Raw genomic sequence first — 14,521 nt, forward strand, 5'->3', positions numbered from 1 at the left:
GATAGTGCCGTACTACGTGAATTGTGAAATTTTAACTCTCAAAGGAGAGCACTGAGCCAAGAATAACGGTAAATGTTTACCCTTTAGCACTTAGTGGGCTGAGGCAGGAGTATCTTGAGTTCAAGGCCTGCCTACATAACCTACTCAAGGTGGGTTTGAGGTAGAAAGATATAAAGACTCATCTCAAAACAACGACAGAGAGTATCAGCATCAGATACTGCCAGCCAACTGCAGCCATGCCATTTGCTTCAAAATGGCCAGTGATACCACAAGAAGTCAGACCTTACTGACATCAGTGCCTGAGGGTTCTCAGCCCTTCAGCTCAAGAAAGCCTGCTTCAGCACTGGTTAGATCGATGTACTCTCTGCGCTGGGCATAAATCATATTTCATGTTAAAGAGGCAGTAAAAACCTGAACTGAGTAAGTGTGTCTGAGTGAGAACTGCTGCTACACATGTCCATCTGCCCTAAGTCATTTTCCTGATAAAATCATAGACCCATCTGATAAGTTTTGGAAAATTTTTCATAAGTCTGTAAATTTTCATAAGACTTGTAGCACAATTTGTAAGCCTGAGTTGTTTTTGTTTGTTTATTTGTTTTGTTTAAGCCAATGCTGGTTTTCGTTTCTTATTATATGAACACTGTAGAAATAGCATGTGATTTCTTTGTTTTTGCCTCTTTAATTATTAGTTTATACTACAATCAACAAAAAATAAAATAAAATAACAACAAACATGGACTGAGTGATACTGTGAGTGTGCACTCTTGCTACTGATGCCTGCACAGAAGTAGTACCTTAAGTCCCTAGAATCAGGGACAGAGAAACAGCTCTTGAAAGGAATTCAGTCCAGTGTCTGAGGTTGACCTAAACATAACTTACTGCTTCTGAGACTAGCGTAAGAATAGCAACTATAGACACTGGGCACTTATTTTATACTGGTTCTGTTTAGGAAGGAAATATTTGATCCTCACAACACTGTAACATAGGTACTATTAAAGTAATAGTATAATCTTAGAAAAAATAGAGTAATTGCCATAGGTAAGTGAAACATAGAGGTTAAATAGACTTCTCAGAAATTTCCACCTGTTTATGTGGAGAACAAAAAAATGAGGAAGCTGAGAGACACTGTTCCACACGATATGCTGCCTGGGAAATTCCCCTTCCCCTTCCTTGCCCTGCTTCCCTTCTCAGAATGCTGGCCTTGCTAATTACTCTCAGCAAAACTACCTAACATCAACTATTCTACTTTGCAATACTTAAATGATTGAGGGTTATGAAATTCTCATATTTTAGCCATATAACTTCACTATCTTATATAACTTTAATTTTTTCCAAGTCCTATCTATAATGATGATATTTAAATGCCTTAAGCTCCCTTCTAGCCCACTACCCACTAGTGGAAAAGAAAGGATACAGGGGAAGTGGACCTGTTTAGAAATAGTTCCTTGGAGCAAATCCCATCTGAGTTGCCAGGAAATCAGCAGTTCAGTTCACGGGGATACACCAGCAATACAGTTCAGTAGAGTCAGGACAGCAAACACCAATCAGCAGCAGTAGCACAACCTAGCAGAGACAGCCAGGTCTCAGCCAAACCAGCACAAGTCAGCACAACCACAGCCCACACCAGGAACACCAGAAGTTCTCCGCTGTGCCTCTCTCAGCAAGTGAAGATCAGCAAAGACTTGAGACTAGCAAGTGTTGCACAGCCAGCTCTGTTGGCAAGCCTCAGCGCGCCTCTCTCACAGTGCATGGAGGACTATTTATACTGCCTCCAGTCATCACGCATCATCCATGGGTCTTGCCTCACTGCCTGACTTAGCAAAACTCCACACGCATCTGTCTCAGCTGATATCACTCTGCCAATCTGCCCAAGTCCACGGAAGTGGCAAGAAGTCACAGCACATCACAGGAAGGTTTTTGGTATATTTTTGTCTATGAAGTGTAACAAACCCAGCTCACCTATGCAGTGTAAGGCAGACCAATATAGGTCATGAGTGTTGTCAGCAAAGAATCCTTCATCGTGTGTCCTTTCACGTGCTTGCTTTAGCAAGACATCCTTTCACTGTGTCTGTGCCATTGAATAGCTCCTTCGCAAGTCTGCCTTTTACCTGTTTGCTTCAGGGAAATATTTCTTCCTGTATCTGCTTTAGCAAAACATCCTTTCACTTGTGCCCGCTTCAGGAAAACACTCCTTCATGTGTTTGCCCCAGCAAAACACCGTCCAACACAACCGACTCTCCAAAGAGCCCTCCCTTAACTTTCCACCTCAGTCTTACATACTTGTCCCAGTTAAATTTTTGAAGGCTCACCTGAAGTCAAAGAACTCCAGAGTAGACATTCTGAGGGGATTATACATAGGGTCTTTTAAAAATGTATAGCAAACACTTAGTGTGAATCTTTATGGAGTCTTGGCTGGCCTGGTACTAACTAGGTAGCTCAGGGTACCCTTGAATTCCTAATAGTCACCCTAACTCAGCTTCCCAAGTACTATGATTATAGGTGTGTGTGCCATCATTCTCAGCCTAATTTTTTCCCCTAATGCTGTGCTAAAGTACAATAATCAGTGGTAGATTTTTAGGGTAGAAAATTCAAAGGCAGCAATTTGTGTCTTAGGTTAGTGAAAACAGAGCTGTGTGCTCTTGGAGAAAGAAACAAAAAGGACTTGGCTTTGCCTGCAAGAATGTTTGCAGACTTGCAAACCTCTTTAACTTGTTCTGAACTGTTACCATTTTAATCCATCTACCTGTTCAAATGGATGAGAAATGGGTAACTAAGAAGATCTATATTCAAAGCTCTTAACAGGGATCAGAACCTCAGATTGTTTACAACCAAGAACCATTACCATCAAATGTCCAGTTTTGAGAAATATTATATAATCTATTATACTAATATACTAGATATGCACACATACCCTCACACACCCACACACACCCACACACATATGGTTTGCATATCCTTGGCCCAGGGAGTAGCACTATTAGAAGGTATGGCCTTGTTGAAGGAAGTGTGTCACTGTGGGTGTGGGCTTGGAGACCCTCCTAGCTGCCTGGGGATGCTCAGGCTATTCCTTCAGGTGAAGATGTAGAACTCTCAGCTCCTCCTGCACCATGCCTGCCTGGATGCTGCCATGCTCCCGCCTTGATGATAATGGACAGAACCTTGGAACCTGTAAGCCAGCCCCAATTAAATGCTGTCCTTTATAAAATTTACATTGGTCATGGTGTCTGTTCACAGTAATAAGACCCTAAGATATCTTGATACACTATTAATGGCTTTGACAAAGTCCAATCAGCAGGAAGCCACAGACACAGAAACATGGTTTTGGAACACTTGCATCCTGTTTTCAGGTACACAGCATGAGGTCTGTGGGGCGCTTACAAACTGTTTCTGCCTTTAGTTTAAGAAACTGAGAAAACAATCCATTACTCCACACAGTGCTCCAAATGAGGAACTACTGAAGCTTCTCCTAGGAAACAGTGTCTCAACCATGCCCTCACAAAGGCAGTAAAACAAGCAAATAAAAGCAAAACAAGTTCAGTTTGCTACAATTTCAAACTTATCAAAACTGTCTAACAGTACCAAGAACCCCATAAATCCATTATGAAAATCCAACACTCCTACATTTGCTCATTGGCTGTAGAATTCTCTTCTCTTACACATGCATATCTTTCCTGAATCAGTTGAGAACACTGTTCTTTACTCCTAAAACTTTCCAGAGACATTCTCTCACATAACCACATTATGAAAATATCATTACTTTAGACTTCCTGCTCAAACTGTGTCATTTGTCAGTATTCAATGACTTTATTCCACTCTATCGAGATCACACAGTGCATTAGAATCACATATGTGAGGACGCTCCCACCTTTGTTATTCCTGACATCTGAGAAGGGGATACATCCTGGTGTGGACCAATCCTCAATGTGGGCTTTATGATGTCTTGTCATGATCATATGAAAGTAATAAACTCCTAAAACAAATACCAATGGATGACGCTATATTCTTAGACCACGTGGAAAATATAGATTCGTTTTCCCAGCACTAGAGTTAATTCTGATCATGTCATTAATGTAGAGACATTGAAGTGTTGATTGTCAAGTTTCTCCACTGTAAAGTTACTATGTTTTTCCTTGTAACAAACTGGCAAACCATGAAGAAATGAACTGAGATTATGCAAAAAAATCCTGCTTCTCACTAAACTACCACCCACTCATTTTAGTGTGGAGTGATGATTTTATAACTCCCTTTTTCCCTCTCCATGTCAGTATTATTCCACAAGGGAGAGCTTTGCTTCTGCCCCCACCACACTTTCTTCTTTATACCACAACAAGATGTTCTAGTTCCATCTTGTACTTTTCTCAACTTTACTTTGATAGTTACAATGCCAGGGATGGCACCAAGCACTTCACAGACATCAAATCATCTAAGTCAAACACCTCCAGAAACAGTGGGGTAGAGAGTGCTGGGGAGATCAAGCATGGCACCTGGTACTCTCAGTTAGGAGATGCCGAGACTGTTTCCAAACAGAGACATTTTTAAACAGGAAACGCATGTTTACAGAGGGGTGGGTAAATAATTTAGCTCAGTTACAGCGCAGGTAGCAGAGCAGAATAATAGGAGATTGAGTAGGAGAGGAGACAGGGCGTCAGATGAGTTTGAAATCTGACTATGGAGTTTAGAGTATGTCACAGTTAATCTTGATTGCCAATTTAATTGAGTTGAGATTGCACTAAGCCACACCTCTCGGCATGTCTATGCAGGCATTTCCAAGGCACTAGATCACGAGGAATCTGATTATTAACAGTTTAATAATCAACTGATGAACTCAAAATCCAAATAAACTGTCGAAAGACGGTGCAGGGAGGGCCTGATTACAGGAAATGTGTTGCTGTGGTCAGGTCTTTATATCTTGGCTGTGGCCCCTTCCTGTTACTCTTCTCTGTTTCCTGGATAGTAAAGTGTAGAGTATTTTTCTACCATGCCCTTCCACCATAATGTTAAGTCTTGTTAAAAGCCAAGACACAATGGAGTTAGCAAGTTATAGGGTAAGATTATAAGCCAAAATAAATCTTTCCTCTTCTTAAATTCAGTTATTTGTCACGGAGACAAAAAAAACATCTATTTAACATGCATTATTGTGCTTCAAGTAAACAAAAGTGAGTGAGCGTCTTTAAGCAGTGGAGTGACCCAAGTGTGATGACATGGTAAGAACACTTACTAAGTAGGAAGATAAAGAAAAGTAGCAAAAATAGACATTGCAGTTGTCTTTCACAATCTGTTACTAAAATAAATGTGCTTCTCCTCCTAATGCACCAAAGTAACACAGGAGCTGGACACACAGATGCCACATTATTTCTTTGGAGGTCGGCCATTTAGCTCATCGCCTCATCTGTATCACAAAGACGATACACCAATCCTGAAGGGCTGCTTGCAGACTTCTGAGTTGCTATACTAAAGGATATCCAAAGTAGTGCCTGGTGGCAAGTAAATACTAAAGCAATTGGAAAGTGACCCTAAAAATAGTTGTCACACTCCTATCAAACCCTCACTCCTTTGTGGTTCTGGAAGAAGGAATCTAAAATTCTCTGGCTTACAGACAACTTGCATTTGTATTGGCATTCTCATTCTGACAATATTTAGGGTAAGAATGTTCTCAAGATATTCTTTAGCTGGGCAGGTATTTGGTAGGTCAGATACCTAAAACTACATTAGTGAGTCACAAGATACTTACATACTAATTTAGTAAATGCTTTGAGTTTAAGTTCTTTCTCAAGAAAAAAAAGCAGAAGCTCTGATTGGTAGGATGGCTCAGTGGCTGAGAGCACATAGTGTTCTTACGAAGCACCCAAGTTCAATTTCCAGCTCCCATATCAGACATCTGGGGTCCACTTCAGCTCCAGAGGTTCTGAATCCCTCTCTGAACGTTTGGGAATGCTTCCACATGCACACAAACACTCACATACTTACAGAATTAAAAATAAAATTTTTTTTCTTAAAGCTAGAAGTTATTTATATTCAACAGTGTGTCCAAAAAACCAAACCAAACCAAAACCCCTATAATTCCTAAGTGTCTTAATTTCTTTTCCTATTGCTGTGATAAAATACTTTGATAAATGCAACTTTAAGGAGAAAGGGTCTATTCTGGTTCGTAGTTCAAAGGTACATACACCCTGTAGTGGGGTCAAGGTGTCAGAATGTGAAGCACCTGGTCATACCACATCCAATCAGGAAGCAGAGGGAGGTGGATGCTGCCCAGCTCACTTTCTACATTTCCATAGCAGTTTAGGAGTCCATGCATGGAATGGCGCCACCCACAGCAGGTGTGTCTTCCCATGACAGCATAATCAATATAATTCCCCACAGACATATCTGGAGACTCATTTCCCAAGCAGATTCTGTCAAGTAGGCAACTTACACTAACCATCACAATCAGCATCCTCACTCACTGTCACTCTATGACGCAGTCCCAAGAGACAGATCATTTCAAGGTAAGAAGGAGAGTGGAAGTAAATTCAAGTTTAGGAATTGGATCTGATTTATTTTCAGTGAAGTCAGATAAGCCATTGCAGATAGGTGTAAGAGTTGCTATGAAGGCTCCCAGAAGATAAGTCTTTAAGACTCTTATTCAGAGGTAAACTACAGTAACAATTAATCTGGCATCTGGCATGACTGTTACAATACTGGCATGAATGCTTTTGGGGGCAACATTCCACCTTCTGCTTGGATTTAAGGCCTACCCCACGGGACAGAACTCTTGTCTAGGACTGTAAGCCCAGCCATGAGCCCAGTGAATGGATACCATAGTCCCAAGGGGAAAACGCACTATTATTATCTTGCTATACAGACACAGTAAGCACTGCCTTCTATGGATGTATCTTTGTACTCACAGACTAGTGCCGCTCTCAGCAGAGGAGCCCTTTTTGTAGTGGTTAAAATAAAATCCACAACTGGTGAAAGTGCAGAGAATAAGTGACTACGGAGTGCTCAGCTGTTAAAAGGACGTGCATAGCACACACACACACACACACACACACACACACACATACACACACATACATACACACACACATACACACACACCACACACACATACATACACACATACACACACTCACGCACACACACACACATACACATACACACACATACAAAGACACACACCACACACACACATACACACACACACCACACACACATACACACACACATACACACACTCACGGACACACACACACATACACATACACACACATACAGAGACACACACCACACATACACACACACACACGCTCACACCACACACACACACATACACATACACACACTCACACACACATACACACACTCACACACACATACACATACACACACATACACACACTCACACACACATACACATACACACACATACACACACATACACACACTCACACACACACACATACACACACACACACACACACACACACACACACTCAATATTAAAGGAACAACGTGGAAGGAGGGGCAAAAAGAATTAAGAGCCCCATAGTATATTTTTTTTTTCATTAAAGGTTCAAAACCAAAAAAAAAAGAAAAAGAAAAAAAAGAATTAAGAGCCATATTGGGGAAACCTGATGTAAAACATCTGAACAGGACATGCCTTCTACATAAACTTACTCTTTGGTGGTATAAACTGCCCAGTGAGTAGCCTAGCCACGTTCACGCAGAAGTCCTGTCATACTCGGAAGTATGGTGGGTAATGCATGAGAAGACATGAATGTAGGAAGGAGGCTTACTGGGAAGAAGAAAGGATTCAGTGAAGAAGCCGGGGATAATAAGGTAATGGGAGGTGAGAGTAACTAAAATTCAGTATATATACCTTTGAAACTGTCAACATCAACAACAAAACCCTTTAAGAAAGTAACCACAATCTACAGGGTTATTCTGATGAACAGATAACATAAATCAAACTTTTCAAGGGTTTATTAAACAGAATAGCCCCTGCAAAAAAGGCTCTTGCTATGAATAAAAAACATAGTATTTTCATTAAATTAAAATGATACTTGATTTCAATCAAAATTATTGTCTTCTATTTATCCACTTGGTATATTTCAAATCAAAAAGGTCAGACTCTGCTATATTTGTAACAACTTTTTCTCCCCGCCCCCACCTTTGTAAATATGTAACACTTCACAAATTGCCTGTCCTCCTTGCACAGGGGCCATGTTAATCTTTGTATCCTTCCCATTTATATGTATGTGCTGCTGAAGCAAGTACTCTCCTGGATACTTTGAATCTCCCTGACAAGAAGCTTTTGTATTGGAGCAGAGTGCGTAAGTCTCTATTTGAAAGGGAGCAGACACCCTTCTTCCGTAGAGCACATTTACAGGTTTTCATGACCTTTGTACACATTACCTAATGTTGAACCCAGAAAATCCCAAGTTCATTTGCTTTTATTAGCATGTGGAGAAAGAGGACAAGGTGTAAATTACTGCTGGGAACTACAGAAATGCTCCAGTGCAGTTTCCATGGAGGCCGCAGTGGGAGAGCCGCAGTGGGAGAGCCGCAGGTGGAGCCCGAGAGCTGCTTCAGGGCTGGCTTGCTCACAGCTTCTACAAGCCTACTTGTGGGAGGGCAGACAAGCAGCAGAGCTGACAGGCAAACTACACCCTCCTGCTTTCAAGGAAAGCCTCTCTGGTGCTTTCAGTCTCCACTCACACATGCTATCCTTTCTGTTTCTAGTTTTGTATGCCCACTCTTCACACGATGACACCTTACAGCTCATCACAACCACCACAGGGAACCTCCTCCTGAGGCTTGTGAATCAGTTGTATTTACCTAAAAGAAAGGACGTTTGGCAGCTGTTCCTGTCGGTTCTGTGACATCAGCTACTACACTGCACAATGAACTATTGTTATCATCTATGTCACCGAGCATCAACACCTTTGCAATTCTGAGACGAAACTAGGACTCAAAGTGAACTTCAATGTCTGAAACATCTCACTCCTATTGAAAGGATGACACATCAGAACAGAACTGTCTACAAGACTGAGGTAACATTTGTTAGGAATGTTCTAAATACACTTATAATTTGCTTCTTTTATGTCTGATGAATCCCACTGATTAACTTGACTGATTATTAAAGTCAAAGATCAGCCAGTGTTTTGAAAAATTACCATTTTCAGAGACTACTAAAAGAAAAAACTGTTTTGTTCAGATTAATTTCCACATAGACTTTCTACTTCTGTTGAAATAATATGAACTCCAAAAACCAGAAAATAGATGAAAATGTTTTTATATTTCTTGTGCCTGAACACAGGTAGAAAGAAATTTATAAAAAAAAAAAAGTTAAGCTTTCCATATTGTAAAGTTTGAAAAAGCTGCAAGAAATACAAAAGGAGAAATTCCATCAAATATATATGATGTCATATAGTTAAGATAAAACAAAAGAACCTAAGAAGCTATTAATGCTATAAAACAACATTTTAAACAAAAATGTGACTTAATTGGGCTGCAGACATGACTCAGTCAGTAAATAGCTTGCTCTGTAAGAGTGAAGAATTGAATTTAATCCCCAGAATCCATGAAAAAAGTCAGATATGGAGGCACAAAACTGTAATCCTAGAGTTGGGAGTTCGAAACAAGAGAATTCATATGGGCCCTTTAAAATCCCCAAGCTAGCCTAACTGATGAGATCCAGGTGCAGAGAAAGCCCTGACTCAAAAGATAAGGTGGAGAGAGATTGTGGAAGATATCTAATGTCAACAACCTCTGACTTCCACATGTGCATGTGTGTAAACACACACACACACACACACACACACACACACACACACACGCGCGCGCGCGCGCACCTTTCAATGGATAGGTTTGCAGCAAGGAATAGCACATGATAACTCAGAGGGCAACTCTAGTGCACTAGAATTTATAACTAAGACTTTGCTGGAACCGTACTATATTTGTTTACTACGATCTATGGTCAAAAGACTTGAAAGCCTGCAGAGCTTAGAATAGTTGCCATCTGGTCCTTTACTGGTCAGAAAAAGTACTGCCTACTGATTTAGAGAATGGGAGATAGAATATAAACAAATGAGAGATAATTATAATTAAAGCTTATTGTGGGAAGCAATCATACATGCTCAGTTCTGTTAGAAAATGCTAGTCTAGTTCATAGCTGGCTACTAAAAACAAATGTCACAGATAGCATCTGGTAAGACACTACTGTCATCATAATTATCTTATTTGGAGAAGCCTGTGCCAACCAAGCACATTTTATCCCCCTGGAGTAAGCCCTGTCAAACATTCTGCAGTGAGCCAGATAGCAGCCTAGACTTGAAACTCTAAAACATCCTTACAAACATTATGGATAGCCATAAATCTCCTTGAGTTAAACATCAGGAAAATAAGAGATAAAGAAACATCACAGAAACCGAACAACATGTCCTGGGGCAGGACATTGAAAAGGAACAAGGTAGTAAGATCTCAAGATATAAACTTAATGCAGAAAGTGGAATCCATCAGTTATAAGATGCAGTAGGTCATGTTCACAATAGCAACAAATGATGGAACATTCAATATTAATCGAGACACAGGTAGAAAGATAATGTTAAAACATTCTTGACTATCTCAGATGCAGATTCCTAGACAAGGACATACCATCTTCTTGAAGAAAACTAACTAGTATCATCAAAATTTCAGCTTGCTTAAGGTTAAAATTTTAATTTAAAGACATCCCAGTAAAGCCACTAACAAGTTTCTTCACCCCCTTAACAAGACACTTTGATTATAAGGTCATGTTGAAAAATAACAGAAAGAGCCCTTCATAAAGTTCTGAACATCATCAATAAAGAACAGGGGCAGTTGAGAACTGGCATCGCTGACTGTTAGAATATACCGTAATGCCTTGATAAAGGTATCACAGTTGCGTATGGGGCTTGGGCATATCTCACAAGACAAACAGAACAGAAAGTCAAGAAATACAGCCAGATACATCCAGATGGAAAAGAGGTCACGCCTCAAGTCAGGGAAAACAATGATATTTCTTTCTCAATAATGCAGAAAAACTGAGTGGCCATCTAAAACGCTGGATCCTTATTTCTTGTCATACTCAACAAACAAAAATTCCACTTGGGTCAAAGTTTTCCAAATAAAAACTAAACCCATGCAAATACTAAAGAAAAAAAGAAATCAACAAATTCCTTTTAATCTTAAGAAAACAGAGGGTCTTTCCATTATGATTCAAAATTGAGACCATAAAGATAATTTTAAAAACAAATTCTACTATATATAAAATTCAACTTGCTCGATAAAAGCACTGTAAACAAAGAAGTTAATACTTCTCACAAATGGCTATCTTTCTAAGAGATTCTAGAAATTGAGAAGAAAAAAAAATGAGCAAAGAGGACAAATAAATAATTCTCAGAACCATAAAATGGCTCTTCAGGAATGTATGAAGATGCCACCAGTTGTGGTTTGCCCTGGAGTTATCTATATTTTGATGCTAATTTCACTGCCCCAAGGATGTCACTTACTCAGGGCTCAGGTGACTTCACCAGAACCTTCTCTCCATTGAATTTGTAAAATACAGGTGAGAGGCAGGAACAGGATAGAAGGAGGCCTGTCATTGGATGAGATGGAAGGATGAGCAAGAGGGATGTTTGAAGGAAGAGGAGGAGACTGAAACGGAAAGGAGGAAAAGACAGGAGGGAGAAGGTGAGAAGCCATGGCAGGTGACATTAAGATCCCACTCTGTATATTTACAGGTTGTTATTAATGTTCTTAAGGGATGGATGGTACTGGGCTTTGTATGTTTAGGTGGGCAATATATCTTACCAATTGGGTCAAAGGTTACTGTGTTGTGTGTTCTTTTATGTGAGGGTTTGAGTGTAGCAAAGTGTGCAGCAGCAGGAGACACTGGGCTGCCATGGAGTTGGGATGTGTTTCCTCCAAGATATCTAGCAGATATCTTGGGGCACTGCAGTGCCAGACCTAGTGGGGGTAAGAGACAACCGTACTTTTTTTTATTTTTTATATTTTTACAACAACAGCCACCAGCCCCAGGAGAGCAAGTAAAAAGAAAGTTGATTCAACAGTGAAACACCACTCCTCCTTTAAGAGATGCACAAATACCCAGCAAATATACTCCATACAGAAATGCATCTCATACAGTGGAATGGTATTTGACACAGTCACAGATGGTTAGAATACAGATTCTTCCCATAAGGTTTTTCTATAAAAGTTGAAAACAAGGCATGTGTAAGTTAAACCCAGAAGCTTCAACAGAAGACTGCAAACAACACCTTAAGGATGCAGCACTGGGGAACGGCACGCATACACAATGGGGAGGATGGAGTAGTATGTGGAAATTTAAAAGAGCAAGGAAAATTTTATGAATTGATATAAAGTTTACATAACATTTTTTGCTATATGAACCATCTGTTTTAGTATGTTGAAAACATATACTGTTAAAACATCACATAGAACATACTCACTTTTAAGGGGAACATAATAAGACTATAATAAAGGAATCATGCAGTCATCCACTAATCCAACTGAAGCACTCTGAATTAGGAACAAACAGATAATAGATTTCTCCTAATGTTTTATAATATAAAATATACAGCATTTCCTACTGTGTAGTCCAACCCCAACTGTCTAACTTCAATCTATCTGGCCTTTCTATCTAACTTCCCAAATTCAACAGAAGTAAGATTAAGCTTAAAAACATAGGCAAGGAAGTTTCCCTGCATTGGACAAACCATTTTTAATTTGCTACATCTGAACACATATTTGTTTGGTAGACGGCCCCAAGCTCTTTGCAGTTCCCCTTCAGTAAGATATCAATCTAGGCTGATGATGTATTGATAGAAAGACTGCCCGAGTTCTTGGAGGAGCTATGAAATCTCCCCCCTCACACTCTTAGCAGTCTTCATGTGCTACTCTCACACTCCAGGATAAAGACGCTGAACTGCTGTCCTCAAGGACGGAAAGCAGCCCTGGGGACAAACCAGGTGGCCCAGCCAACAGCAGCACCAAGTATCAGGTATGAAACTGTACCCACCAGGGACCTTCTGGCTCAGCTAGCTCTTTTACTAGGTACCATGTAAATGAGAGAAGCCAAAGTACCAGAGAAATGCCCTTTCCAGCTCCCTACAACCCTACGAATTCTAAACTTCTAACCTAAAAACTTCCAAATCATTGTGTAGATGCTCCACTCAAGGTGGTTTATTTGAAAGCTACAATCAATTTTAAAAAGATAGCAATGGAGTTGGGGATTTAGCTCAGTGGTAGAGCGCTTGTCTAGCAAGCACAAGGCCCTGGGTTCGGTCCCCAGCTCCGAAAAAAAAAAAAAAAAAAAGATAGCAATGCAGGTGTGGACACAGGGAAAGAGGAATACTTACTCACTGCTGCCAGGAAGTAAGAACTGGTGCAGCCTCTATAGAAATCAATGTGGAGGTCCCTTAGGAAGGTGAGAATAGATCTACCTGAAGATCAGGTTAACCCACACTTGGGCACATACTCAAAGGATTTTACATCTTACTATAGAGATATCTGCTTATCCATGTTCACTCCTGCTCTACTCATAATGGCCAGATATTGGAAACACCCTAGATGTCCATCAACTGATGGATAAAGAAAATGTGGTACATTTACACAGTGGAATATTATTCAGTTAAGAAAATGAAATTTTCAGGTAAATGGCTAAAGCTGAGTGAGATAATGACTCAAAAGACAAGCTTTTGAGCTTGTGATATGTGCTACACTCTGAGTAACCACAGGGGTTAGGAACCTGGGAAGGGACTGGGGTGGGGATGAGGGGTGAAGAGGGGACCTCCCAAGGAGGGGGAATAGAACAGTGTTACCAAGGAGATAAAAGGGAAACTAGAGTGAGAGAACTGAATGAGAAGGGAGATGATAGGGTAGGATGCAGGAGGGCCTGTAGGGAGGAACAACTAACACTGAGGTCTTTTGAAAAGCCATATGGATAGAGAAAACATGATCAAAATATAGTGTATGAAAACATTTAATAAAACAAATAAATATAGTCAATACAGAAGACATACACAGGAGGCAGAGAACAGGCCAGCTGACCCTGACTGGAACAATGGGAAGAAGATGAGGTTGCTAGGCCCTCTCATAGGACATGAGAGATTGAATCTCATACTCATAAGATTTAGGATTCTTAGTTGATGACAAGCACTGCAGTTAGTCTAATGTGTAACTTCATGGCAGAAACTTAACTCCAAATTTTAGATAAGAGTATATAATAAAATTGCCACATGTATTTAAAAACTCTTACTACTAATCAACAAATGGAGACAGTTTTGTTTCACCAAAAGAGAAGAGACTTTACACTGAGACCTGGGTCCCCACCTTAACTTTTAAGCTTATACAAGATATGCAAACTCAGTACGTGCAGCTTCTAGCACCTCCACACTGAAGAGGGGCCTTGCAGGGCCGAGGGATCTGGCTGTGAGGGTCAGATATGGTAAAGATTATGGATAATTCCTAGCATAACAAGAACATATACAACACTTAG

General features: G+C 40.2%; 1 protein-coding gene, 1 non-coding gene and 1 pseudogene across 8 annotated transcripts in view; 1 reads left to right on the top strand and 2 right to left on the bottom strand.

The window, feature by feature from the left end:
• Rps6ka5 (ribosomal protein S6 kinase A5) overlaps positions 1-14,521 on the bottom strand; it is a 178,143-nt gene that overhangs the window by 78,838 nt on the left and 84,784 nt on the right. The window contains exon 1 of one of the 7 annotated variants that reach the window (XM_063261973.1): positions 1,428-8,795. The exons of the other annotated variants lie outside the window; for them this stretch is intronic. The gene's annotated coding sequence lies outside the window, so the exon portion shown is untranslated. Of the gene's footprint in view, positions 1-1,427; positions 8,796-14,521 lie in introns of those variants that run through there. 7 annotated transcript variants of the gene reach the window in all.
• On the bottom strand, positions 8,157-8,259 carry LOC120093307 (U6 spliceosomal RNA). Its single transcript, XR_005486413.1, has one exon. It is a non-coding gene; the product is annotated as a U6 spliceosomal RNA (small nuclear RNA).
• The window catches only part of Pcgf5l1 (polycomb group ring finger 5 like 1), a 45,808-nt pseudogene continuing 40,004 nt past the window's right edge, over positions 8,718-14,521 (top strand).

This window comes from Rattus norvegicus, chromosome 6, assembly GCF_036323735.1.
Source record: "Rattus norvegicus strain BN/NHsdMcwi chromosome 6, GRCr8, whole genome shotgun sequence".
Taxonomy (NCBI): domain Eukaryota; kingdom Metazoa; phylum Chordata; class Mammalia; order Rodentia; family Muridae; genus Rattus; species Rattus norvegicus.